The sequence below is a fragment of the Heterodontus francisci genome, unplaced genomic scaffold (genome assembly GCF_036365525.1).
Source record: "Heterodontus francisci isolate sHetFra1 unplaced genomic scaffold, sHetFra1.hap1 HAP1_SCAFFOLD_345, whole genome shotgun sequence".
Classification (NCBI taxonomy): domain Eukaryota; kingdom Metazoa; phylum Chordata; class Chondrichthyes; order Heterodontiformes; family Heterodontidae; genus Heterodontus; species Heterodontus francisci.
In genome coordinates, this window is record NW_027141121.1 from 1,666,055 (window position 1) to 1,671,044 (window position 4,990).

The window sequence follows — 4,990 nt, forward strand, 5'->3', positions numbered from 1 at the left end:
AGCATTCAAAATGGAATAAGACAGTTATATGAAAAGGAAGAATGTTCAGTTTTACGGGCAGAAAGCGGGGCAATGGAAATGAGGTTATTGCTCTTTCGGAGAGCCGGTGTGGACGTGATGGGCCGAATGGGCTCCTTCTGATCTGTCACAATTCTGTGATTAAAATAATCTTTAACATCTCTTGTTAGCCATGACGGATCAGTTTCCTGCTGGGTTTTGCGCGCCTCAAACGGCTGTAAAATGATTGTAAATGAACTATTAATTCTTCAAATGCTATCCATTGCCTGTATACCATCATGCCTTTTAACGTAGTTTCACAATCTGCCACAGCCAGTTTGCCCCGGAAACCTTTGTAGTTTCCTTTGTTTAAATTTAATACCCTGGTTTCAGATTGACCAGCATTACTTTCAAGCATAATGTAAAATTCCTACATATTATGATCACTCTTCCCCAGAAGACACTTTAAAAAGATTATTTCTTAGCCCTTTCTGATTGAATGACACCAGATGTAAAACAGGACAAGGGGGATCTGAATGGAGGTTCTGAGAGGGAGGGGAGAGGTTGAGAGCAGAAGTTGGGGAAATGAAACGGGCAGGGTCGAGGGCCCTGTCAACACAGTGAGGGGGTGTGAGGGACAGAGGAAAACTAGATTGAGGGAAAAGGAAGACACATTGGAAGTGCTGGTCCGGATGGTTGCAATTCAGGTTGCAATGGTTGCTGACTCTGTGATTGTTGTTTCAGTTCTGGTGGATGGAAGATTCCGGAGACTGATATCCGAGATTATCACTGCTCCACACGTGCCACAGGCTGGTTAAATGGTAATTTCCACCTTTATAATATCAGATTTACATTCACTGTCCAGCACTGTTCACATGGGTTACAGTCTTCAATATTTATAAACTCTCATTTCAGGTTCCCATCCCAGCGTGGGACAGGGGGAAGTAACCAGGACAGTTTGTTTGCACTGGAATGGAAATCCCTGCTACTGGGTCCATGAGATAAAGATCAAAAACTGCAACAGTTATTTCGTTTATGAGTTGAAACCATTACACTACTGTGCTGCGTATTGTACAGGTACATTGCTGTTTCTCTATGATCCAGGAGGGTGATTCTGGGATGTTCTGTGTCACGGGGAGTAGGATTGGATGCTCGAGGGTTTGATAAAGATGAGAGTCTGACACTGACTGGACTCCAGTACAAAACGTACGATCTCTTCGGGTTTTCTCCACTCTGCCCTCTTCCTTTATTACAGATCCAGAGACAGCTGTAACTGAGGAACCCGAGGAAGAATCAACTCGAGAATCCACCGGCGGATCATCGTCTACCCCAGTGGTGTCTGGAACATCAGGTATCACCCTTGTGGGGTCCATTATAAACAGATACTCTACACAATGTGATACCATAAAAGTTCAGTCCGAGAGATCATCCAGTCTCTTACTGAGGGAGTGGGATGTAGTGACTGAGGAGAGTGGAATACAGTGACTGAGGGCAGTGGGATACAGTGACTGAGGGGAGTGGGATACAGTGACTCAGGGCATTGTGATACAGTGACTGAGGGCAGTGTGATACAGTGACTGAGGGCAGTGTGATACAGTGACTGAGGGGAATGCGACACAGTGACTGAGGGGAGTGAGATACAGTGACTGAGGGGAATGCGACACAGTGACTGAGGATAGTGGGATACAGAGGAGAGTGGGATACAGTGACTCAGGGCAGTGTGATACAGTGACTGAGGGGAGTGGGATACAGTGACTGAGGAGAGTGTGATACAGTGACTGAGGATAGTGGGATACAGAGGAGAGTGGGATACAGTGACTGAGGGCAGCGTGATACAGTGACTGAGGGCAGTGCGAGACAGTGACTGAGGGCAGTGTGAGACAGTGACTGAGGGCAGTGTGATACAGTGACTGAGGGCAGTGTGATACAGTGACTGAGGGGAGTGTGATACAGTGACTGAGGGGGGTGTGATACAGTGACTGAGGGCAGTGTGATACAGTGACTGAGGGCAGTGTGATACAGTGACTGGGGGGAGTGGGATACAGTGACTGGGGGGAGTGGGATACAGTGACTGAGGGGAGTGTGATACAGTGACTGAGGGCAGTGTGATACAGTGACTGAGGGGAATGCGACACAGTGACTGAGGATAGTGGGATACAGTGACTGAGGAGAGTGTGATACAGTGACTGAGGGGAATGCGACACAGTGACTGAGGGGAGTGTGATACAGTGACTGAGGGGAATGCGACACAGTGACTGAGGGGAGTGAGATACAGTGACTGAGGGGAATGCGACACAGTGACTGAGGATAGTGGGATACAGAGGAGAGTGGGATACAGTGACTGAGGAGAGTGTGATACAGTGACTGAGGATAGTGGGATACAGAGGAGAGTGGGATACAGTGACTGAGGGCAGCGTGATACAGTGACTGAGGGCAGTGCGAGACAGTGACTGAGGGCAGTGTGATACAGTGACTGAGGGGAGTGTGATACAGTGACTGAGGGGAGTGCGATACAGTGACTGAGGATAGTGGGATACTGAGGAGAGTGGGATACAGTGACTCAGGAGAGTGGGATACAGTGACTGAGGGCAGTGTGATACAGTGACTGAGGGGAGTGTGATACAGTGAATGAGGGGAGTGGGATCCAGTGACTGAGGGGAGTGGGATACAGTGACTGAGGGGAGTGTGATACAGTGACTGAGGGCAGTGGGAGACAGTGACTGAGGGCAGTGGGAGACAGTGACTGAGGGCAGTGTGATACAGTGACTGAGGGGAGTGTGATACAGTGACTGAGGGGAGTGTGATACAGTGAATGAGGGGAGTGGGATCCAGTGACTGAGGGGAGTGGGATACAGTGACTGAGGGGAGTGTGACACAGTGACTGAGGGCAGTGGGAGACAGTGACTGAGGGCAGTGGGAGACAGTGACTGAGGGCAGTGTGATACAGTGACTGAGGGGTGTGTGAGACAGCGACTGAGGGGATTGTGATACAGTGACTGAGGATAGCGGGATACAGAGGAGTGTGGGATATAGTGACTGAGGGCAGTGTGATACAGTGACTCAGGGCAGTGTGAGACAGCGTCTGTGGGGTGTATGATACAGTGACTGAGGGGTGTGTGATACAGTGACTGAGGGGAGTGTGATACAGAGACTGAGGGGAGTGTGATACAGTGACTGAGGATAGTGGGATACAGAGGAGAGTGGGATACAGTGACTGAGGGCAGTGTGATACAGTGACTGAGGGCAGTGTGATGCAGTGACTGAGGGGAGTGGGATACAGTGACTGAGGGGAGTGGGATATAGTGACTGAGGGGAGTGGGATACAGTGACTGAGGGGAGTGAGATAGAGTGACTGAGGAGAGTGTGATACAGTGACTGAGGGGAGTGTAATACAGTGACTGAGGATAGTGGGATACAGAGGAGAGTGGGATACAGTGACTGAGGGCAGCGTGATACAGTGACTGAGGGCAGCGTGATACAGTGCTGAGGGCAGTGTGATACAGTGACTGAGGGGAGTGTGATACAGTGACTGAGGGGAGTGCGATACAGTGACTGAAGATAGTGGGATACTGAGGAGAGTGGGATACAGTGGCTGGGGGGAGTGGGATACAGTGACTGAGGGGAGTGTGATACAGTGACTGAGAGGAGTGTGATACAGTGACTGAGGGGAGTGTGATACAGTGAATGAGGGGAGTGGGATACAGTGACTGAGGGGAGTGGGATACAGTGACTGAGGGGAGTGTGATACAGTGACTGAGGGCAGTGGGAGACAGTGACTGAGGGCAGTGTGATACAGTGACTGAGGGCAGTGTGATACAGTGAATGAGGGGAGTGGGATACAGTGACTGAGGGGAGTGGGATACAGTGACTGAGGGGAGTGTGATACAGTGACTGAGGGCAGTGGGAGACAGTGACTGAGGGCAGTGTGATACAGTGACTGAGGGCAGTGTGATACAGTGACTGAGGATAGTGGTATACAGAGGAGAGTGGGATACAGTGACTGAGGTCAGTGTGAGACAGCGTCTGAGGGGAGTGTGAGACAGCGACTGAGGGGAGTGTGATACAGTGACTGAGGGGAGTATGATACAGTGACTGAGGGGTGTGTGATACAGTTACTGAGGGGAGTGTGAGACAGCGACTGAGGGGAGTGTGAGACAGCGACTGAGGGGAGTGTGATACAGTGACTGAGGGGAGTATGATACAGTGACTGAGGGGTGTGTGATACAGTTACTGAGGGGAGTGTGATACAGAGACTGAGGGGAGTGTGATACAGTGACTGAGGGCAGTGTGATACAGTGACTGAGGGCAGTGTGATACAGTGACTGAGGGGTGTGTGAGACATTGACTGAGGGGAATGTGATACAGTGACTGAGGATAGTGGGAAACAGAGGAGTGTGGGATACAGTGACTGAGGGCAATGTGATACAGTGACTGAGGGGAGTGTGATACAGTGACTGAGGATAGTGGGAAACAGAGGAGTGTGGGATATAGTGACTGAGGGCAATGTGATACAGTGACTGAGGGGAGTGTGAGACAGCGTCTGAGGGGAGTGTGATACAGTGACTGAGGGGAGTGTGATACAGTGACTGAGGATAGTGGTATACAGAGGAGAGTGTGATGCAGTGACTGAGGTCAGTGTGAGACAGCGTCTGAGGGGAGTGTGATACAGCGACTGAGGGGAGCGTGATACAGTGACTGAGGGGAGTGTGATACAGTGACTGAGGGGAGTGTGATACAGTGACTGAGGGGAGTGCGATACAGTGACTGAGGGCAGTGTGATACAGTGACTGAGGGCAGTGTGATACAGTGACTGAGGGGAGTGTGATACAGTGACTGAGGATAGTGGTATACAGAGGAGAGTGGGATACAGTGACTGAGGGGTGTGCGATACAGTGACTGAGGATAGTGGTATACAGAGGAGAGTGGGATACAGTGACTGAGGGGTGTGCGATACAGTGACTGAGGATAGTGGTATACAGAGGAGAGTGGGATA